At 43.6% G+C, this 24,249-nt stretch overlaps 1 protein-coding gene and 1 pseudogene across 7 annotated transcripts in view; one reads left to right on the plus strand and one right to left on the minus strand.

Moving 5' to 3' along the window:
* CDON (cell adhesion associated, oncogene regulated) overlaps positions 1-6,866 on the minus strand; it is a 104,774-nt gene extending 97,908 nt beyond the window's left edge. For 3 of the 7 annotated variants that reach the window (XM_016922249.4, XM_054661702.2, XM_016922253.4), the window contains exon 1: positions 6,575-6,833. The gene's annotated coding sequence lies outside the window, so the exon portion shown is untranslated. Of the gene's footprint in view, positions 1-3,228; positions 3,319-5,530; positions 5,551-6,283; positions 6,309-6,574 lie in introns of those variants that run through there. The other 4 variants (XM_009424449.5, XM_054661701.2, XM_063783487.1 and 1 more) reach the window with 4 other exon arrangements.
* A 4,461-nt stretch (positions 6,867-11,327) lies between these two features.
* On the plus strand, positions 11,328-12,509 carry LOC100615116 (nucleosome assembly protein 1-like 1; annotated as a pseudogene).
* Positions 12,510-24,249: the final 11,740 nt, after the last annotated feature.

A 24,249-nucleotide genomic window follows, 5' to 3' on the forward strand; every position in this document is an offset into this window, starting at 1 on the left:
ATCATGTACGTGGTGGGTATGTAGCCTAGGCACACCATAAAAGCCTATTTCATGGAACCTCAGTCCTACAAATGCCTTAAAGGTTATTTGGTTCAATGTCGCACCCAAGGAAGAGATTCTTCCCACAGCAGCCTTTGCAAATGCCATTACAACACTTCCAGGAATCAGGAGTCCATGCCCCTTCCAAACAGCACTGCTTCACATGAGGCAGCTCTATTTGTTGGATAGTTCTTCTTTCTTCTGAAACATAATCTGCATCTTTGAGGACGCCTATAGATCAAAAGATGAATCATGTATCACTATTTCAACGCTCCCAACCCCCAATGAAATCCTGACCACGGACGGTCTGATTTAGGAAGAAAAGGGGACAATTTGCCCTTCTCCAGTCCAGAGGAACCCATCCTGCATATGGCTGTATGTGAAGAATGGCCTTGTGTCAAGAGCTATGAATAGTCAGATTTAATAAAATTATAAATGTTGAAAACTACAATGTCTCCTGAGAGAAAAATGGCTAGTATTCAAGCAGAACACCCACAAAATCCTTAATCAACATTTCCAATAGCAGAAATACAAGCTATTAACCGCAGCCAAAGTCCCTTCCAAAATTTAAAACAAACAAACAAAAACCCTTCTGATTTCATCTACTGAATCATCTTGTCTGTCTGTGAAATAAATTTTATTTAGCATATTAGAGAATTTCAACAATACAAACAAATTCTGAATGTATAGGCATAGCCTGACCACAGTTGTTAATAGGTTAGTGGCCAAAACTCTTCTTCCTGATATAAGTGCTTGGTCCTGTTCCTCAAAATCTTCCTGCAGTATAACATCCTAGCTCCACTTTCTTCCTTTTATGGTGGACTTTTCTTTTTTCTTCAGAAAAGCGTTGTACTGTTTCATTTTAAACTCAAAGAATATTATACTAATGCTGGACTGGTGGTTACTTCTGTACAACGCTAAGTGTTGATTACGGCATTTAGTCCTAAGCATGAAGGATATAAGCTACCTTAGATGGTCCTTTTCCCCTATTTTGAGGCTCCCTCCTAAAAACACACACATAAAAATGAATACAGTTTTCAAAGTATTTGGTTTATGGAATTGTAACTGAAGGTAATTATACCTTCAAGTAGTGAATAAACCCAGTTCTGTGAATAAAAATGAGGTCATGGTTGTTTTCCTAAGATAGCCATTGGGATCTGATTTTCTAGTAATGTAGGAAGAAGTGTTATTTTCTTTTTTCCCCCAAAGACTGTGTATCCAATGTGCCAATAAAATGAATTATTATGAATTTCAAACCGCACAAAAGACTCTACAACAATTTACAAAGCATGAATTAGTACTGTATACATAAATAAATGTTATTCAATAACATGAATAAATCTCACAGGCTTATGTCTATTACAATGCTCATTATTGAGCAGTGCAAGAACTCCAACATAAGACTACATACTGTAGGAGTCCATGTTCATACGGTTCACGAACAGGCAAAACTCATCTATTCCAACTCTTCAGAATAGCTGCTGCCTGCTAGCAAGAGGGAGGGCTGCCTGGGATGGGCACCAGGGAGCTTTCTAAGGCCAAGGAAATGTTCTATATCTCCATCTGGGTACTGGTTACCACAGACATGTGCATATGTAACAATTCATCTAGCTGTTCACTTAGTATACATTAGCTGTACACTTGTGATATTACTATGTTACACCTCAACTGGAAAAAAATTACACACAATGTCCAAGTGCCTTCTAAGTTTCAGCTGCAAATTTAAGAAAGCTGTATTGTTTCACGTGCCCGCACTATTACTAGCTTCTGAGAAATACATGTACACTTACGTATACAGGAGGAGTTAATAAAAATAACAGCAGCTAACATTTACAGAGGTTTTACTATATGCCAAGTGCTTGACTTTCATTATCTCATTTAATCCCACAACAGTGGTAAGACATAATTTCTGTTATTATACCCATTTTACAGATAAAGACCCCCAAGGCTTAAGTCAAGATCATTGCCCAGGCTCACATAAATAACAAGAAGTGAGCTGGTCTAGAACAAGAATAGCTGAAAAGCAAGCTCTATGTCAGCGTCCAAATTCTCTGTTTGTATCAGGGTAATATAAAAATAAAATTGGCCTCACAGTTCCAAGTAACAAAACATAAACAAAATATGTAAGCTCAGTTCAGTAATATAACCCATATATTTTTTCTCGAGTAAGATGAAAGGCACATCAGTGGCTCTTAAGCACTGGAGTCCCTACTCACATTCCAACAGATATACAGCAGAACAAAATGTTCTTTGGGCTAGTTTTTTTATTCTCTCTGGCCATCAAAATATACCACACAGCAAAGCGACTAAACAGCTGTGAATGCGGATAGGCACAAACTGCAGTGTTTACTCCAATTCATTCAAGGGTCCTTTCAATCTGGCCATAGTAGTAGGAGAAATGCCCAGGATTAAGGTGGAAAAAAGCTAAACATATCTTCAAAAAGGCTTCTTTATTTTCTGAACACACTGTATTGTGAGGAGAACTTGGTAGAGGGCTACATGGGAGTAGGACGGAAAAGACTGTGCACTATTTACAACACGACTTTACTTGGAAACAAAATATATCAAATGAACCATCAAATATGCTACTGCATTCTGCATTAGCTGAAAACCAGGGGCATTGGAATTCACATTCTTGGTAGATGAAAACCAATTAACTACACCATCCACCATTCAGAACTGGTCTTCCTTGAAAAGTACACAAGAAACAAACTGGGCTAATATTCTGAAAAAAAGTTTGTGCCCAAACATTATTTGAGGCAGGGGAAAAGGGACTTGGGAAGGAAGACACACTAATGTTTCTCAAAAACTTTGCTCCAAAGACTTTACAGAATGTTTTTGGCAGATAGATTTTCATTTACTTGGCGCTGCTAGCAAGTCTGCAAAGTAATGCCTCAGAAACACTAGAAATGATACAGTTCTTAAAAAAGACAACAGAAAAGACATAATCTAAATTAGAATTCTATAATAATAATAATGTAACAGAAACAATCAAATTCTATCAAGAGTAAACTAAAATATGCCTATTAAAACAAGCATTTCATCACTGCAAAACCATTTGTTTCACATGAAGTCTGATTTTGCTCTCAGTTTGAAAGTTATTAAAACGATACATCAGCCTTTACAGGCAAGACCAAACAGTAAGATAATTTTACATATTTATCAAAAGATCATTCAAAGAAAACTTACCAAGTCTGCAACGTGTATATGCTTGTGCTTCGGAGGGAAAGCAGAGAAGCCACTTTCTGTACTTACACCGGAGTTCACTTCAGTGCGAAAAACACATCACTGTAGTCCTGCTTGTAATAAAGTCCGGACTAGCAATCTGCCTTTGGGTTGGGCTTTTCTCTTACAAGATAAGCTGTTAAGTCATGCCTTGATTTTAGATCTGCCAACATATGGAGTCTTCTAATGTAGCCTTCCCTCCACCCCCTCAACCCCCCCTGCCCGCATCCCCCCAATCCCCGCTCTGCTCCACTCCCTCTGCACACACACACATACACACATACAAAAAAGGCACTGCAGGGCAGAAATTCCTCAGGTGCTCGCTAATGGAATTCCCAGGGTCTTGGAGCCGCTTCGGGGATCAAGAGATCTCATAGCCCCCGCTGGGGTAAGGAGCAGCGAGTCTGTTCCATTTAATCAAATACAGAATGAATTTTCAGCTCTATTCACTAGCTTGTCTCCAGGGCTCTCAAAAGGCACCAGGCAGCTAGAATCACACACATGTGGCTCTTTTAGGCAAGTATAATTAGCTTGATTTTAAAAAGCCACATTAATAATATCACCTCAGGACCATTATTCAGGAGACAGATGACAATGATACTGTATGTTTTAAGCCTGACAATGGGGGAAAGAGCACAAACAATGAGGGAAAACTTGAAGGATTAAAAAAAAAAAAAGCCAAGAAACCAGTTTTTCATTTAATTGTAATCCAATATTTTTCAAGTGACATTAAGAATATTCCATACACCATCCCTTATTTTTAACAAGAAAGAATCAAGTAAAGCCCTCCCCTGTGCTGCTGAAAGTGAGTTAGTGCCAAATACACAACCAAAGCTTATCACATGGAATGATTACATACAATATAAAAATTTAAGTAAAAATAAAACATTCTCGAATTCAAGTTCACGAAATTTCTTGAAAAAATTCCCCATTAAAAAATACTGTAAAAAAGCAAGTCCTTCAAATCAAAATATTTGGCAACCATACTCCAAATTCTGTTTCTAATCTAATTAGTTTGTATTAAGTTCATTTACTTAAAGGGGGGCTACCACGTATGCAGCTCATCTGCAGCTCCACTGTATTGTCTTACCCATACTTCTACATCATGCCATAGCTGATCACAAGGCGCTGGCTCATATCATTACACGTTAAAGCAACACATTTTTCAATTCATTATTTATTTTCTAACCCTTCCCTGATTTTTACTACGATAATATTTAATTCCTGAAATCATTTCCCTAGCATTTAACTTAGAAACAATCACCCATTTTTAGTCTAAACGTTCGTGAAAAAAAAAAAAATTCTACAGAAGGAAAATTTTACTTCAACTTACATTTCGACAAAACCATACATGAAATTGTCTACAAAGTCATGAAGGCAGATGGGCAAAGTGGGAAAATAAGAAGAAAGCCCAAGAAATAGTCAACAAATTTTTACCTGCTCTCTTTAGAACAAAGCCCTAGGACATTAGTTCCTATTCCTACCTACTGCCTTCAGCTGTATATACCCTGACGATCTGGAGGAGTAAGTCCTATCTTAAAGTGAACTTAATTCTTTTCCTGCAAAGTCAAACCACCTGCAAAGAAAGCAAGGCGTAAGCTAGATTTAGAAGCCAAGCTACACAAGCTAGATCAGTATCCAAGTCCTAAGGGTTCTTTGTACTCGAAGGCTTGAGAGTCAGAGCTGTTTAAGTACTTTGCACAGAAGAGGAGGCTGATGAGAACCATGGCAATCAATCAAAGCATCCCAAGTGAGTTATTACACAAACAACAGCACAGTACCTCTAGTAACTGATTCTCCTGGCTGACTAAACTATTCAAACAAAGACAGATTTCCCAAACACTGGGAAGTTTTTGCATGAAAGTTAAACAATATACATTTGTGTGTTTCTTAATAGAAATATAAATGTTTCTGTTCTACACACTGCCAAACACACACCCAGGGCACGTCTTTACAAAATGAAACAGGTTTTCTCCATCCTTCTCATATAACTTCAAGTATGAGGCAGTTCATTCCAACATGTGCATAACAGAGACTGCAGTATTTGGTGCTTCTCGGGTTCCGAAGAATGCTTTCTAGTTAAGCACTAATTTAAAATTTCCAGAAAATTTTTTGAAGGTTTTCTTTCATCTTATCTTAAAAGTTGAACTATCCCCAAATTTTCAGCTAAAAATAGACTGAGGGTGGGGGAGAACTATAAAATGTCATAGAATGTTTAGAATTATGCTGACAATAAACTCATTTCATTTTCTAACACCCTCCTCACCTTCCTCTCCTTGGAGACACTGTCCACTAGGTATGCCAAGTGTCAGTTGGGAATCTGAGGGTTATGTTATCAGCGCCGAAAGGAATCAGAATTCACTGACTTGGCGTCTTTCATCTTTACTAGCATAGGCCTGAAAATAAATCTCATGTGAGCTTTTAGTCCAACCTCCTGTTTTTCAAGGTGTCTGGTTTGGGACACAAAGGCTGACTTTCTGTTGATGAGGTTCTCTAAATTCTGGATTCCCACTGGAAAGCAGTCTGCCCTTAAAGCACCTGCCACCCTCTGTCGTCCTGATGAGGAAGGGCAGGCATTCTGGAAACAGCTCCTTTTGGAGAGCCTTCCACCTGATTTGGTGGGGTTCGGGAGAACAATGAAGGGAAGGGCAAGAGAGTCTATCTATCCCCCTCAGTGATTTATTGCTGAAATTCCTAGATGTGGAGAGAAAGCAACAAAGGTCCGGAAGCTGCCGACAGAAATAAATAGCGAGCTGTAATGTATTTAGCAAATGATAATGCAGTCCACAGAAGGCTTCACAGAGGAGAAGGAAAAATACACTCCCTGGGGCTGGGAAGTCACTGAGTCTTGTGAAGGCAGAGAAAGATACATTGTGCAGGAAACTTCTCTTGCTTCTCCCTACACATAAATCACTGTCTCTCGCGGGCGCTCTGCAGGGATGGAGATTGAGAGGCCAGGGACCCGGCTCCCTTGGGAAAACGCGCGGGCGCCCTAGCTCCCCGCTCTGCGGCATCTCACCTGCCCCCGAGGACCATCGTCAAGAAGAGGTTTCGTCTTGTCACTGACACCTCACCCCGCCTCCTCCCGCGAGGTGCCTCCGAGCCCCCGAGGACGCGGAACGCCGGGGCTCCCCGCCGGGCAGGCATCAGCATCCAGACCCCGCACGCAGCCCTGGACCCCCACGCCCTCCGGGGAACGCCGGCCCGCCCGTCCCCGGGACCTCCCGTCCCCTAAGCCAAGGCCCCCCAAGCCCAGTGCCCGCGCGCCACCCCTCCATCCGACCCTGCGGCGGGACCCCCGCCCCCGCACCTCTCCGCGGGGCTGGCTAAGCCTCCAGACCTCCTGCGCTGCAACCGGCTCGGAAAGCCACCCCCAGGTCATCCCACCGCGCGCGCGCGACGGCGGCTACGGTGGCGGCGGCTGCGATCCGAACGGGCCCCTCCATGCACCGCGCAGGGCAGAGGAGGGAACGACGCCTCGCACGCCGGGGCGGGGGCGCTGGGCAGGGCGGGCGGGCGTGCGTGGGGTCCCGGGTCTCCTCGCACCTAGCCGCGCGAGCCGGGCTCCCGGGCTCAGGGGAGGGGAGCTGGGGGGCGGAGTCACCGGGGCGCGCCCCCGCGGCTGCGCTCCTCCCCGCCGGGGAGCGCGGGCACGTAACTCGGCGGGTGCTGGGCCGGCCCGGAGCACGCGAGCAGCGGGAGGAGGGACCGGGGAAAGACTGACGGAGGCGGGCCGTAGAGGCCGCCGCGCCCCGCCGGCCCGCACCCAGCCGGAGGGTGCGCGCGCAGCCTGCCAGATCAGCGGCGGGGGCACGGGACGTACCAAGTGACGGAGGGGGGCACGCTCTGGGCAGGACCCTCTCCTCGTCATTGACCTGCCTACTCTGCAAGAGAGATACCCCAGAGGAGCATAGAAGAGGCTCTTCTTGGGTTTAGGACAGGTAAGGATGAGTTGCCTTACCAAGTCACGGAGATTCCCATCATGCCTGCACTCACGCTCCCCTCACCTTTCATTCCCTTGGAGAGGCGGCTCTTCTGGCAGGTCTCCAAATGGTCGACTCTGTCCCCCGAGGCCCCGCCCTAGCCTCGCTCCGGCCCCGCCCCTCGCTCCGCCCCGCCCCGCCCCTCGCCTCTACCTAAGTTCTCTGAGCCGCCAACGGGTGCATCCCTTCTCCCGGTTCTTGCCTGGTCTCTGTTAGGGTTCCGGCGGCCCACCGCTTATACCTCCTTCTCCTTTCCACCACTTTCCATGTTTAGTTCCTTAGGCAGCTTCATCTGATTCCCCCACCACCACCCACCCGCCCTGCCTGCACATACACGCAAGCAGGTAGCAAAACTCAGGGGCTAGGAGAGGCGTGGTGTGTCCTGGTGGCCTTTGGCCCCAGAGTCTTTCCAACTCGTCCGTTGGACCTGCCCCAAGTTATCTGAACTCAATGAACTTCAGTTGTTCAAACAGAAAAAAGAAAAATAAATTTCTATTCAAAATGTTGCTGTGAAGCATAAATACGATACTTTGTGAAAAGCACCTGCCACTCAGTGGGCATTCAAGGACTGTAACTTCTTTATAAATTGTTATTATTAGCAGTTAGCTCTTTTTTCCCCATCATCATTACTTACTATTAGCTTAACTACAAAAGGAGCCCTAATAATAGTTAAGTTTATAAATACTCAGTACTGAACTTCAGGAGAAATATGCCAGTCCTCCCTTACCTTCTTACGTGAATTTTAAAAAGAAATGCTTTGAAAGTGTGGTATTGTTCAAGCAGGTTAGCTTTCTGCATTAGCTAGATTCAGGGTTTTTGTAAAGCCCCTGGAAAGAAAGTCAGTACAGGAGGGAAAAAAAAAAAACACAACTTTTTTTTTAAGACGGAGTCTCACTCTGTCGCCCAGGCTGGGGTGCTCTTGTTGCCCAGGCTGGAGTGCAATGGCGCGATCTTGGCTCACTGCAACCTCCGCCTCCCGAGTGCAAGCGATTCTCCTGCCTCAACCTCCCAAGTAGCTGGGATTACAGCACATGCCACCACACCCGGCTAATTTTTGTATTTTCAGTAGAAACGGGGTTTTGCCATGTTGGCCAGGCTGGTCTTGAACTCCTGACCTCAGATGATTCTCCCGCCTTGGCCTCCCAAAGTGCTGGGATTACAGGCGTGAGCCACCCCAACCAGTCGGAAAAAAACTCTTAACTCTAGTTTGTCCTCCACTGTTCCATTGTTCACTTATGGAGACCAAGAATCTATACGTTATTAACAAGCTATGGTAAACGATTTTTCATTCGGCAAGTAAGACTTTGTATAGAGGATTTAACTGAAATGAGAGTTTTGTGTGTATGTAATAGAAGTCTTGCAAATTTATTGTGGCTACAGAGAATTCCAGGTTCTTCTCCTGGGACATAATACACTTTGCGCACCTCCAGATCTCACAGTGCCATTTGAATTCACTATGCCTACTGTTACTCATAGTCAGACTAAGAAAAAAATCACAATATTTGTTGATATTAATTACTTCCTCTCCCCCTTTTTCTGTAAAGCAGAGAAATCATTTCAGGTGTAAAACAGTTTTTCATTAATGAATCATTCATCCATTTGTTCAACATTAAGAAACAATGTGCAGTCCCAAGCTTCAAAGAGCTCACAGTCTAACTGTGATACAGACACACACGTGGGTAAGTACAAGGAGACATCTTCAGTGCAATGAACAGGGAGCTGTGTGAACACAAGGTCAGTATAGTATTAAGAGGTGATAGTATTAAGAGGTGGAGACTTTAGAAGCTGACTAAGTCATGAGGACCACCCTCATGAGCAAGATTCATGACCTTATAAAAGGGCTTCAAAGAGCTAGCTAGCCCCTTCTGTCCCTTCAGAAGAAGGGATGACACAGAGAGGTCATCATCTGTAAGGAGCAGGCACTTACCAGACCCTGAATCTGCAGGCACCTTGATCTTGGATTTCCCAACCTCCATAACTATGAGAAATAAATTTCTGTTGCTTAAAGAGTGCCCAATCTAAGGCATTTTGTTATAGCAGCAGAAACAGACCAAGACACTATGGGGCCTCCAACCACAGATGTCCACTATGTAGAGAACTCCAAGTGGAAATACGGATTTAAACGTCATCAGCATAAAGTAGTGTTTATACCATTAAAGTGGAAGCGATCTCTCAGGAATAATATGGAACCAGAAAGTTGTAGCCAAGGATGGATCTCTAAAACTCCAATAACTAAAGCCCCCAATTATCTTGATGAATTTGGAGCAAAGGCTGTTTACTGAACTCAAGGTATGGGACTTGAAAAGGATGCTTGAAGAAGGTGGTGAAGGTTTGGAATAGTCATTAGGAAAAATGAGAGTTGAAAAATGAAAGTAGAAAATCAATCAGAGAATTGATAAGTGATGCTGAGGGCCTGGCTGCGGTTGGAGACCATTAATGTATGGTGATGGAGCTTGCATGATTATGTGGTTTTCTCCATCAAAATTTAATCAGTCAGGTAGAAGGGGAAAAGCATAGCACCAACCCAATTTTGAAGTTTTTCTGGAAGTTGTACAAGAAGGAAAATAACACATGGTATTGGTAAGAAAATTTTTAAAACAGCAATCATAGAATCCAGGCAGTGGAAAAGGTGTAAGAGGTTTGAGAAGAATAATAGACTGGAAAAATTACAAATTAAAGAAAAGGAGATATGTATGAGATTAAAGAGCTGTTGTTACAGGATTGAGTAAGAAAGAACCAAGAAGTCTTTGGTAATAACCAGAGTTTACCATTTCAGAAGTAGAACAGTTCCAGGTAATGATTAGATCTAGTATGTTTACCGGTGCTGGTGGACGATGTGGATGATTTATGCCATCAGGGGACATATTGAAGGAACTGAGAGGCTGATAAATGAAATACCATGAGCCAAGTACTCAAGTCCTCAGGGATGAAGTGGGAAGGTTGTTAGATACTAAGTGACATTTAATACATTCCAGGCCTGAAGTGGGTGCTTTTATAATACTCAATACATGTTAAAATTGGTACTCCAAGGCCGGGCGCGATGGCTCACACCTGTAATCCCAGCACTTTGAGAGGCCGAGGCAGGCAGATCATGAGGTCAGGAGATCAAGACCATCCTGGCTGACATGGTGAAACCCCGTCTGTACTAAAAATACAAACAATCAGCCAGGCGTGATGGTGGGTGCCTATAGTCCCAGCTACTCGGGAGGCTGAGGCAGGAGAATGGCATGAACCCAGGAGGCGGAGCTTGCAGTAAGCCGAGATCCCATCACTGCACTCCAGCCTGGGTGACAGAGCGAGACGCCGTCTCAAAAACAAAAACAAAAATGGTTCTCCAAGAATAACATAATAGAATAACTAGAGTCCATAAACTTGTATCACATTCTGACTGTACCTTATTTGATCTTGGTCAAATAACTTAAACTCTTGGAGTCTTGATTTCATCATTTGTAAAGTAGTAAATGACTTCATCATTTGTAAAGAGTAATAATACCTCATATAGAGTTGTTAATAGGACCTACTTCAGTGGTTTTCTAGGAGGATTAATTGAGATGATACACACAAAGCACTTAATACAGTGATTGGCAAGTAGCAAACACTGGATAAAAGTGTTTTTAACATAAATAAAAGCTATTTATAATAATAATAGTTAATGCTTACATAGTTCCTTCTGTGTGCCAAGTATTATTTTAAGCATTAGTCCCATATTACAAATGAGAAAACTGAGACATGAAGTGCCTTGACTATAGTCACACAGCTAGTCAGTGTCAGAGCTCATATTAAAACTCAGGTAATCTGTGTCTAGAGGCTGGACTCTTAATTATTACACATTAATGTCTCCCTACAATAATGGGAAGTATTTTTATTAATATCACTTCAAATAAATTGATCAGTTAAATTGATCTGTTCTTTTTTAGCACCATTTGCTCGCAGTGCCGCCTCCTGCTCCTCCTGCCGCCACTGCCGCCCTGAGTCACTGCCTGCGCAGCTCAGGCCTCCTGGCTTCCCATACCAGCCGCCGATATTTGGAGTTCTTATAACATGGCAGACACTGACAATCTGAACTTGATCGAGATTTGGATGATGTTGAAGAAGTACATGAAGAAGAAACTGGTGAAGAAACAAAAATCAAAGCACGTCAGCTAACTGTTCAGATAATGCAAAGTCCTCAGATTCTTGCAGTCCTTCAAGAAAGACTTGATGTTCTGGCAGAAACACCAACAGGATACATTGAAAGCCTGCCTAGGGTAGTTAAAAGACGAGTGAATGCTCTCAAAAACCTGCAAGTTAAATTAAATGTGCACAGATAGAAACCAAATCCTATGAGGAAGTTCACGATCTTGAAAGGAATATGCTGTTCTCTATCAGCCTCTATTTGATAAGCGATTTGAGATTATTAATGAAATTTATGAACCCACAGAAGAAGAATGTGAATGGTAACCAGATAAAGAAGATGAGATTTCAGAGGAGTTGAAAGAAAAGGCCAAGATCGAAGATGAGAAAAAGGATGAAGAAAAAGAAGACCCCAAAGAAATTCCTGAATTTTGGTTAACTGTTTCTGAGAATGTTGACTTGTTCAGTGATATGGTTCAACAACATGATGAACCTATTCTGAAACACTTGAAAGATACTAAAGTGAAGCTCTCAGATGCTGACCAGCCTATGAATTTTGTCTTAGAATTTCACTTTGAACCCAATGAATATTTTACAAATGAAATGCTGTCAAAGACATACAGGATGAGGTCAGAACCAGATGATTCTGATCCCTTTTCTTTTGATGGACCAGAAATTATGCGTTGCACAGGGTGCCAGATAGATTGGAAAAAAGGAAAGAATGTCACTTTGAAAGCCATTAAGAAGAAGCAGAAACACAAGGGAAGTGGAACAGTTCATACTGTGACTAACACAGTTTCCAATGACTCTTTCTTTAATTTGTTTGCCCCTCCTGAAGTTCCTGAGAGTGGAGATCTGGATGATGATGCTGAAATCCTTGCACAGACTTCAAAATAGATCACTTTTTACGTGAGCGTATAATCCCAAGAGCAGTGTCATACTTTACTGGAGAAGCTATTGAAGTTGATGATGATGTTTATGATGAAGAAGGTGAAGAAGCGGATGAGGTAATGTTTACCAAATGAGCAAATAATTCTCTGGGTTTAACACATTGAGAAGCAAATTGAATGACTTATGTATTCCTTTGCTATCATCATTCTGCAATTTGGGATAAAAACATTTTGGAAAATATGATTTTAGAATTCTACAGCCAAAGAGTGTATGTGTAAAGTTTCAATAAATAAACTGAAAAAAAGAAAAAACTTTGTTGAGCACCTTTTAAGTATAAAGCACAAAATTAAAGACCTACAAGGAAATACCTGTATTAAAAACATCTTGGCTGGGTGTGGTAGCTCACAACTGTAATCCCGGCACTTTGAGAGGCCAAAGCAGATGGATTGCTTGAGCCCAGGAGTTCAAAACCAGCCTGTACAACATGGTGAAACTCTGTCTCTACAAAAATTATAAAAGATTAGCCGGGTGTAATGGCATGCACCTGTAGTACCAGCTAGTCAGGAAGCTGAGGTAGGAGGATCGCTTGAGCCCAGGACACAGAGGTTACAGTGAGCCAAGATCGCGCCTCTATGCTCCAGTCTGGATGACAGAGTGAGACCCTATCTCAAAAAAGAAAAACATCTTATGTGGCCTCATCAGACTCTCTTAGCCTCACCTGTCTCCAAGACCCTGCAGTGACCCACTCTGTGTCCCTTGCACCATTTCTAGGCACTGCAGAGCTTGAAATCTGGCTTCCCCAGGATCTGCTGAGAGGGCTAAGCAACACAACTCAAACATATAGTGTGAGGCCAGGCGTTTTGGCTCACGCCTGTAATCCTAATGCTGTGGAAGGCCAAGGTAGGTGGATTGCTTGAGCCCAGGAGTTCAAGACCAGCCTGCGCAATATTGAGAAACCCCATCTCTATTTAAAAAAAAAAAAGAAGAAAGAAAGAAAGTGCAGTGTGTTATCTCCCCTATGTGAGGAGGGCATGGGAGCAGGGCAACAGATAAACTCCTCCCATCCTCTATCCATGGACTGCTCCAAGCGTGGCTTGTCCACACTACTTGTCTGGAACCATCCCTCGTGGCCAAGCAGAAGCACCTACTGAGGGCTCAGCTGGGTCTTGTGTGACTTATCAAACGCAATGGCCTCATAACAACGCATCGCCTGCGTTTGTTTCCCAACTGTTTCTATCCTATTTCCCTTTTCCCTCATTCTCACCTGTGATTGACCAGACTCTGTTTATTAGAAACTCTTTGTTATAAACCTAAAGAGTTTATACTAAAGCTTTAGAAAGTTTAGGCCTATGTATATATAAAACAAGTAACAGTGCAAATCACTAGTTGATAAACACCAGATGAGAGGAATACAGCCAGGCACAAGTTTGAGGTCCAGCCTGAATGTTATTAACCACTTAATTTTTTTTATTTTCTGTGCCTCGGTTTTCTCATATATAAACTATAAATAGTGATAACGTGCGTTGCACTTTCATAGGTTGCTGATGGGAATGAAAAATGATATGACCCCAGGGAAGAAAATTTGACAATATTTATCAAAATATAGCATGCTTTTACCCTTTGATCCTGCAGTCCCAGTCTGGAAATTTGTCCTACGGATACTCTTGCATTCATATGAAAAATCTATTCACTGCATTGTTGTTTATAGCAGATTAGAAACAATCCAAGCGTCCACCATCAAGAACTACATCCACACAATGGAATACTGTGCCACTGAAAAAAGAAAAGGGAAGCTCTCAGGGAACTACTGTGGAGGGTACTCTAGAATATGTGTTAAATGGAAAAGAAAAGAGAAAGAAAGAGAGAGGCAGGTGCAGGACATCTTATGGGCAGTATTATGCTCTAATTTCTAAGAGGTAGAAAATAAGATTATGTATTTGTATTTACTGATTTTTTTGCATAAAGAACCACTAGAAGGAACCAAAGAAGACCTCTTTCCTTTTATTTATTTATTTATTTTTTTGAAGACAGGGTCTCATTCTGTTGCCCAGGCTGGAATGCAGTGGCATGATCATGGCTCATTGCAGCCTCGACCTCCTGGGTTCAAGTGATCCTCCCATCTCAGCCTCCTGAGTAGCTGGGACTACAGGCACACGCTACCACACCCGGCTATTCAAAGAATATCTTTAAAAATGATTACTTATAGTGGAAGGTGGATAAGATACTTTTAAATTTATATCTTTTGGCTGGCCACAGCGGCGCATGCCTGTAATCCTAACACTTTGGGAGGCCGAAGAGGGTGGATCTCTTGAGCCCAGGAGTTTGAGACCAGCCTGGGAAACATGGCAAAATCCCATCTCTACAAAAAATACAAAATTAGCCAGGCATGGTGGTGTGTACCTATAGCCCCAGCTACTTGGGAGGCTGACATGGTCAAGGCAGCAGTGAGCCGAGATGGTGCCACTGCACTCCAATCTGGGTGACACAGTGAAACCCCATCTTAAAAAAAAAAAAAGTGTAACTTTTTATACTGTCTTGATTTTTGAACCATGCAAATAGGCTACTTATCTAAAACAAACAAAAAATTTAATGGGAAATTAATACCTGCCCTTCAAGAGTTAAATGAGATAATGCATCACATTATCTGCAAGTACTCTGCACAGTACCTGACACAGAGTAGGGTCTCAGTAAATGGTAGCTTCAGAAATAACTTCCAACTGAAGCAGAGGAAGGAAGGCTTCAAGGAGGAAGGAAAGCTTAGCCTAAGTCTAGAGGCTGGGAAAGACTGAGAGAGAAGTAGAGAAGTGGGGACTATTGCCAAGGAGGGATTGGGAGAAGCAATGGGAGACAGTATTAGTAAGATAGGATGAGGCTGCATAGGAGAGGGTTTGAATGGTAAAATAAGAACTTGGGATTTTATTCTTTAGGTGATAATAACCATAATTAATCTTTACACTTATACTGTTATCTTACGGTTTATGAAACCTTAATTATAGATTCCCATCCAGAAGAAACTGAAATCTTATTGTCTAGAATTTGATACCAACTCAAATGAACATTATGAGCCTCTAGAATATTCTTGGACTAGAAATGATCTGACAGAGGTAGCAAATGTCAGAAAGTGCCCATTTAGCAACTGCAAGAGTGATCAAAGTTGATCATCACCAGGCTGACTTAGTCTGCTAAAGGCTTGCAAACTAAACAGCAATTTCATCTATTTCTCTCTTGGTTATGACTTTGGATTTTTATTTGGTCTTATTTACAGAGAAAAAAGCATTAATCAATTTAAAACCATAAAAAGGAAGGGAAACTGACTATCTAAAAGTCAATTTGTTTAACGCCTTTCTACTCTCTGCTAAAAGGACCAAAGTTCGAAACAACTAAACCCCCACAATGAGTTAGACCCAGAGGGCTAAACAATAACGTAAGTCAGTTGTCTCAATTTGGATGATTTCCAAATTTACACAACAAAGTTCTTGTTAAATATTCAGGAAGTTCCAATTATTTATGATGTAACTTGATATTGACATGGTATTAAATGACCTGACCATCCCCCAAGGCTTAGGAATTTTACATCTAATGACTGACTGCAGGATAACTCTCCTGACAAGGCTGGAAGGTTGGCAATCAACAATTTTCCTTTGCAATCTATTTTTTCTTTGAAAAAGAAATTCCAATAGGTTGACTGTATTCTCACTGTCTTGTACACTTCCTGAATTGTGTGCAAGAGGATTTCACGGAGAGAGGGATTTCTATGGCCTTTTTTATGCTGAACTGGCTAAGCTCCGGAGACTCACTGCCTAAACCCATTACACACAGATCACCTAACTCTGTTACTGGGTTTGTGATGCTAGATTGATTTACCCGTATACCAGGTCAGGAGAAAATGACTTTCCACATCTTCTTTGCACTAGCAAAGAATGTGGAGATCCTTTTACAGGAAAGAGAAAGGCCTGTACGGGAGCCCGGCGCTAAGCAGACACAATGCCACCTTCCCTGTCGTTAGGCTACGTGTGGCAAAGGAGCCCCTGTCTGCGATGTGAAAGAAAGCAAAGGGCCTGAAAGAGAATGGCAAGGAGTTGGAGATATTTGCAAAGGATAGGGAGCTAATGAATGAGTTATTGGAGGCTGGATGGTCTCATAGAAAAAAAACCAAGCGGAGAACTGGGGAACCTGTCCAGTAGAATTTATCCCAGCTCCCTCATTATCCTCCTGTCTGCGGTGTGGACTTGGGCCAATCACTAAGTCTCCGTGGTAGAATTTCTCTTTTTCCTCTCCAAAGGAAAAATGAACTACAGTCCGTCAAAGTCTCCAAGGGGCTGGCATTGTTAGAGTAAGTTCTGACCACTTTAACAGCTCTAGCGCAGGTTGGACCAACAAGATTTGGATAGAATGACTAGTCCCTGGAGGTAGGAGAGGTCTTCTGTTTGGGCCAGTTGTCCATAAAAGCTGTAGGAAGTTAGGCAAATTTCCTCGTCAGTAAAACAGGTGTAAATACACCATAAGTTGCCAGGTTGTTTTGAGGATTTAAGGTGTATAAAATGCACCTGGTACTGTGCTTGACTCATAATGGGCATCATTATTATTCATCAGCTTGGTTTCCACAGCTGCAGTTCCTTATCAGTTGTGAACGTTTCCTGTATCAGAAGCAAGGAATGCTGTGACAACTAACTTGCATCTTGGATAGATCACTTAACGTGCTTTGTGCATCAGTTTTCTCATCTAGGAAATAGTAATAGGTCTAGCAGTGGCTCAAGCCTATAATGCCAACTCTTTGGGGGAGCTGAGGCAGGAGGATTGCTTGAGGCCAGTAGTTTGAGACCTGCCTGGGCAACGTAGTGAAACCTTATCTTTACAAAGAATTTAAAAATTAGCCAGGCATGGTGGTGTGCACCTGTAGTCCCAGCTACTCAGGAGGCTAAGGCAAAAGGATCACTTAAGCCCAGGAGTTTAAGGTTACAGTGAGCCATGATTGCACCACTGCATTTCAGCCTAGGCAATGGAGTGGGACCCTGTCTCAAAAAAAAGAAAAAAAAAAAAAAAGACCTTAATAGTACCTATTTTCTATATCTGTTCTGAGGATTAGGTGAAATAATGCATATAAAGTTCTTGGCCCAGACATAACCAACAATAACTAATTTTTATTATTTATTATACATATAACAAGTACATAATCAACAATAAAAATCCACTATTATTATTTTTCTCATCACCATCATCATCATTGTGGTAAAAATCATTGTGAATTCTACTCCTATAGGTCAAAATTTTCTCTTATTTTTTCAGTTGTTAGCAACTATCATGCATTAGCAGTGAAAGTTTGAACACACATGAATTACTGATTTGTAGTATCATCTATTACATATTAGTAATATGGAGAATATTTGTTCTACATATTGATACTTATTCATAAATGACATAGCTTTAGAAGATTTATAAGGATTAAGATAAGCTTGGCCCATGCTCAGCATTATATGAGTGCTTATCAACAAAATAAACACATACATACATATATTCAAAGAACAGGAACATCTCTTGAATCTCTATTACTAGTTTTGCTTTTACATTATCTAACCAAGTGTTTCCTCTTCTCTTGGTCAGTTAAAAGTACTGGCCCGTCGCTTTGGCTTGCGCCTGTAATCCTAGCACTTTGGGAGGCTCAAGCAGGCTGATTACTTGAGCCCAAGAGTTTGAGACCAGCCTGGGCAATGTAGCAAGAACCCCATCTCTATTTATCTATTTAAAAAAAAGAAAAGAAAAAAAAATTAAGTACTTATAAATAGCATCGATGCTGATAGCCCTTAAAAGACATTGGTTCTGGGTCTGGCATGGTAGCTCATACCTATAATCCTAGCACTTTGAGAGGCCAAGGTGGGCAGATTACTTGAGGCCAGGAGTTCGAGACCAGCCTGGCCAACATGGCAAAACCCCGTCTCTACTAAAAATACAAAATTAGCCGGGTGTGGTGGCGCGCACCTGTAATCCCAGCTACTCAGGAGGCTGAGGCAGGAGAATCACTTGAACCCAGGAAGCAGAGGTCACAGTGAGCCGAGATCGTGCCACTGCACTCCAGGCTGGGCAACAGAGTGAGACTCCATCTCAAGAAAAATAGAAAATAAAAATAAAGACAATGGCTCTGCACTGAGCCCTCTGGAGTCAGGCTCCTGTGTCTTCCCTGAAATCATGTCCTCATGCTAGCCTCATGCTTCCCACTTTCCCTCTTCTGTGCTTCATCTTCTCTCTCCCCTTGGCCAGATCTTTGACCAGCTTATTTACTACCTGCCTGTTCCCCAGTTACTGTCTGTCCCATTCTGGGGGTTCTGGGAACCAAATTTCCTGGAAAAAATGGAAACCGCGTTACTGACTCTGCACCTCCATGTCAGCTGTACCCTTCCCTGGGGGCCAGAGAGAGGCTGGACCAAGGCATGGGCAGGAAGAGGACACCATGAGAAGAGTGTCTGGAACTCTGGCATCTTGGGGCAGAGGTAGGAGACTAAAGAAGCTAGTCGCTCCTGCCTTGGGCTGCTCTTCTGCAATGGTCTGAATGTTGGTGTTCCCCCCAAATTCATATGTCAGAACCTACTATTCAGTGTGATAGTGTTAAGACGTAGGGGCCTTTGGGATGTGATTAAGTCATGAAGTCTCCACCCTCACGAATAGGAGTAGAGGCTCAAGTGAGCTTTCTTTGCCCTTCTGCCATGTGAAGACACAGAAGGAGGTACCATCTTCGAAGCAGATCATTAGCCCTCACCCAACACCAAATCTGCTGGTGCTTTGATTGTAGACTTCCCAGCCTCCAGAACCGTGAGCAATGAATTCCCACTTTTTAGAAATTACCCAGTATAAGGTATTTTGTTGTAGCAGCTCTGATGGACTCAGACATCTCACAGTTGTTTGGATATAGACGTTGCATTCACATTTATGTCAGAAAAGGGGGGAAACCAAGTAGGGAGAGTACACACACAGAGGAATGAGATACCTGAATAAGGGAAGTTCACAGGGAAGGTGGCAGGGATGGAGAAAACTTAAACTTGGGGCCATTTCCCTTCCCCTTCAATCTATTCCTCGTGGACGTGCTGTTACAAAGTTGTTACCCACCCGCCAGGTGCGGTGGCTCACGCCTGTAATCCCTGCACTTTGGGAGCCCAAGGCGGGTGGATCACCTGAAGTCAGGATTTCAAGACCAGTCTGACCAACATGGTGAAACCCCCATCTCTACTAAATGCAAAAAAAAAAAAAAAAAAAAATTAGCTGGGCATGGTGCGTGGTGGCGTACGCCTGTAATCTCAGCTACTTGGGAGGCTGAGGCAGGAGAATCGTTTGAACCCGGGAGGCGGAGGTTGCAGTGTGCCGAGATTGCACCACTGCACTCCAGCCTGGGCAACAAGAGTGAAACTCTGTCTCTCAAAACGAAACAAAACAAAAAAGTTGTTACCAACCATTCCTTGCTTCCTTGCAAAAAGGACTGCCTTCTTCAATGAGTGGAGTGGAATGGAGAAAAAGACAGCATTTTTCTCATGGTTTCTCCTGGTCATAACTGTAAACTGGCCATAGGCTTCTCTGCATGTTTTCAGACTGAAAAGACTTGAGTGAAGGAATTCAATCTAAGGTATGAATAATGGAGAAAAGCTTTAGAATTAGTTCTCTGTGGATCTAAGAGATCCCTATGCAGCAGCAGATTTTCAGATACTCTAGTAGGTCCCTGTATTTGGGGGATCTTGACTTTTCATCTTTCAGCTCACAGCAGGCACTTGACTCTCTGTGCTACTAACACTTAAAGTCCAGCCACTTTTCACAGCTTGTCCCAAAGTCAGTAATTTCCCTGGTGACCAGCAAGGGCTCTAGGGGCTGAGAAGAGCAACTTATGACCTGTGTGAATGGTCCCAGAGTGGGAGGGGGCATGGGAAGACCTGCAGAAGGGCCTGCTCACATGTCTCCTCCTGTCCTTCTCAGACCCCCACCTGCGCTGAGGAACACCTCTTTTCCCACCCCTCTCTTCCATTCATTTAATGGATTCGTCAAATTGGCTGCACTGAGCCAATTAGCAGCCCAGCTTCTCCACTGCTCCTTCACAAAGGGCTTCCACCTTGATTAAAGGACTGTGCCTGAGGAGATGCTGTGCTCACAAATGCCAGAAGGAGGAGGCAATGGGGCCTTACCCTAGAGGGAGGAATGGAGTGGGGGTGTTGAGAACTAAGAAAGAAACTAAACCAACACGAAATGTTGGGACTTTGGAATCTTTTCCAGAGTGAGATAATTTTCTTTTTTTTTTGAGACGGAGTCTTGCACCGTTGCCCAGGCTGGAGTGCAATGGCGCGATCTCCGCTCACTGTAATCTCCGCCTCCCGGGTTCAAGTGATTCTCCTGCCTCAGCCTCCCGAGTAGCTGGGATTACAGGCGCATGCTGCCACGTCCGGCTAATTTTTTGTGTTTTAGTAGAGACAGAATTTCACCATGTTGCCCAGGCTGGTCTCGAACTCCTGAGCTCAGACAATCCACCTGCCTCAGACTCCCAAAGTGCTGGGATTACAAGCATGAGCCACCACGCTCGGCCAATTTTCTTTTTTTTTTTTTACCAACCGTCAGGCTCCATGACTTTGGGGACTGTGTGTACCCTCTAGAGCTCATGAGGCCCATCCCCTGCCTCCATGCATGAGGATGGCATAGAGAAGACTGGTCCTTATTCAACTCTTCCCTCTCACTTGTCAGTGTCTTGGCTCCTGACCACAAGGTATGGAATCTTTAGGGCCCCCTCCAGACACAGAATCCAGCTTTGTCATCCTCTAACACAGAAAACATTTCAGGACTTCTTTGGGATGTTCGACCCACCTGGATTTGTGTCCTGGAACCCTGCTACCTGTCTGCAGCAGGAAGTCAAACAGAAGGCAGCCATTCCCGTCTTCTCTATCAGCATTAGCAGCCACAGGTTAGAAATTCAGCCTGTGCTTTTCTCTAGGGCCTGCATCTGTGCAGACTTCTACCCTCAGGCTTCCCTACAAGATGCTCAGAAGGTGCTGAACAGAACACGCACTTGGAAAAATGACTGAAAGCACAAAGGCAAGGGAATAGATCACCTTCCCCTTTCTTCTTTCTATTCCCCTACATCTCTCTTTGACTTTAGAGCCCTAAAATTGCCATAGTTCTTAATTTTAGTCAACTTGCTACTAATTTTAAAGTATAAGAAAATTAGTTAATGACACTTATTAAGCACCTATTACGTGCAAGGTATTATCAAGCAAAATGTAGTGTTTTTACAGTTCCTTCTGTTTGCCTCATATTTTGCTGTTTTCCTGTGATGGTCAGTATATATTACCTCCCATCACACACCATGTTTTTTGAGCAGCCAGAGACCCAGGCAAATCAATAAATGTTTATCAAATTTCTTTTTTTTTTTTTTTTGAAAAAGAGTCTCGCTCCGTCGCCCAGGATGGAGTGCAGTGGCGCGATCTCAGCTCACTGCAATGTCCGCCTCCCAGGTTCAAGCTATTCTCCTGCCTCAGCCTCCCAAGTAGCTGGGACTACAGGCACCCACCACCATGACCAGCTACTTTTTTTTTGTATTTTTATTAGAGACGAGGTTTCACCATGTTAGCCAGGATGGTCTCTATCTCCTGACCTCGTGATCCGCCTGCCTCAGCCTCCCAAAGTGCTGGGATTACAGGCGTGAGCCACCACGCCTGGCCAAGTTTCTTCTATTTGTTACTAGCTTTGCACCTGTGGAAGAATACAATTGCATATCTGCCCTTGAGACCACTATGCTGTACAGTCTGTCAAATGTGTCTCCAAAACAATTAGAAACCATGCAAAGCAGCACATAAATAAATACTTATCTGCTATGATGGAGACTGAGGTTATGCTTTTTTTTTTTTTCTTGACACAGAGTCTTGCTCTGTCACCCAGGCTGGAGTGCAATGGTGTGATCTCTGCTCGCTGCAGCCTCTGCCTCCTGGGTTCATGCGATTCTCCTGCCTCAGCCTCCCAAGTAGCTGCGATTATCATGCCTGTAATCCCGGCACTTTGGGAGGCCAAGGTGGGTGGATCACCTGAGGTCAGGAGTTCAAGACCAGCCTGGCCAACATAGAGAAACCCTGTCTACGAAAAATACAAAAATTAGCTGAGTATGGAGGTTATGCTTTTAAAGAGCAAGATGGAAATGGTTCTTGGGAAAATAACTACAGAAAGAGTTGGTTTCCTGGCCGGGTGCGGTGGCTCATGCCTGTAATCCCAGCGCTGTGGGAGGCTGAGGCGGGTAGATCACTTGAGGTCAGGAATTCCAGACCAGCCTGGCCAACATGGTGAAACCCCGTCTCTACTAAAAATGCAAAAATTAGCCGGGCGTGGTGGCGGGCACCTGTAATCCCAGCTACTCAGGAGGCTGAGGAAGGAGAATCACTGGAACCCAGGAGGCGGAGGTTGCAGTGAGCTGAGATCACGCCACTGCCCTCTAGCCTGGGCTACAGAATGAGACTCCGTCTCAAATTAAAAAAAAAGAAAAAAGAAAGAAAGAGTTGGTTTCCACTGTTTCAAGACTAATGGAAGAAACTGTTCTCATGAAGAATGGGAAGGACAACCTATAGACTCACAGGAAGCTAAGGGGTAGGGTGGGAACCTCGCCTGAGTTAAGAATAAGGAAACTAGGCAAGTTCCTCTCTGCAAAATGATGGTAACACTACTGCCTGCCTCATGGTGGTGAGGATTAGAACAGTGTCTTGCAAGTAGTAAGCTCAATGTCAGTGTTCACTACACTACTACTGTTTTCGTTCTTAGGTGAACTGTTTTACTTTGGGACTGGCTAGAGGTGGGGGTTGGGGGACTGGCTTATATTATGGTGTCTTAGGTTAGTGACTGAAACACACTGACAATCTTTGTTCCTGGCAAAGCAACACTATGCTCTCATTTCAATCCCACTTATAAATTCTGCAATGGAAAAAATGGAGCTGGCCCTTAGGGAACTCACTATAGGGGCCTGAGACTTGGGCCATGCTCTCACTAAACCCTCTGGCGGAAGACCTTCGGGCCACCCAGCCCCACCTGGAGGTGGAAGGTGATTAAATGGATGATCTCACCCGGTCCCTTTTGAGAGGGCCTGAGTCTGTGATCCTGTAAACAGACTCCTATGCATTGCAAACCATGGGCGTTTTTGTGGATTGTTCTTTGTTCAGAAAAAGCCAGAGCAGTTTTGAGAAGTCTGCAGAATGTTAGAGCTGTCACTTCTAAAGTAACGTAACGCTGTCTGTTACCCCACCTATCAGCAAAGCAAAGCAAGGTATATGTCTCCATGAGTCAGGGTTTATTTAATATTCACAACCCCGGCAGTTTTTTGACTGATGAAAATATTTTGCAAACAGAACCTGGTCCTGTTTTTCTCCTCACTCTTTCCCCCTGCCAAATGTAGAGTGAGAGGTTGGCAGAGGCAGTGCTAAACTAGTAGGGCTGAGGAGATACTATCTCCGTCTCCTTGTAACACAAAACATTTATTTTGCTGGGAGTGAACACAAAATTGAAAAGGGGCCAAGATTTCTGGGAGCAGGAGGTTTGGTTTTCCCCCTGGCTGGACTGCCTGGTTTGTTGACTTTCTGCCTTTGCCACCCCCTGAGCCACACACCAGCCTTACCTAAGACATAGACCATTACAAAGGCAGCTCTAGAAGCACCAGACTACCCCCACCCCAGCTCCAGGGGAGAGGACCAGCCATTATTCAGCAAAGGAGTCAGCCGTGAGTGACAAAGCCAGGCTTGGTGACTCCCTTCACCACTTGTTGCCTTGCCCTCAAGCTGTCTGTCCAGGGACCCAAAAGCCGAGTGATGGATGTCCCAAATGCAGACATCACTCGGAGACCCACCCGGCAGCTAGGCAGACATAGCAGGCACTTTGCTGAGGGCCTAACTCCCATGCTGCAGGATGACTGTATATCAAGATCTGTGATCACTGCGGAAGTCTCATTTTCCCAGACTTGGTTCCGCAGCTGTGCTGCCTTCAGATGCTGCCTTGGTTGAAA

Source organism: Pan troglodytes, chromosome 9, assembly GCF_028858775.2.
Source record: "Pan troglodytes isolate AG18354 chromosome 9, NHGRI_mPanTro3-v2.0_pri, whole genome shotgun sequence".
Lineage (NCBI taxonomy): Eukaryota > Metazoa > Chordata > Mammalia > Primates > Hominidae > Pan > Pan troglodytes.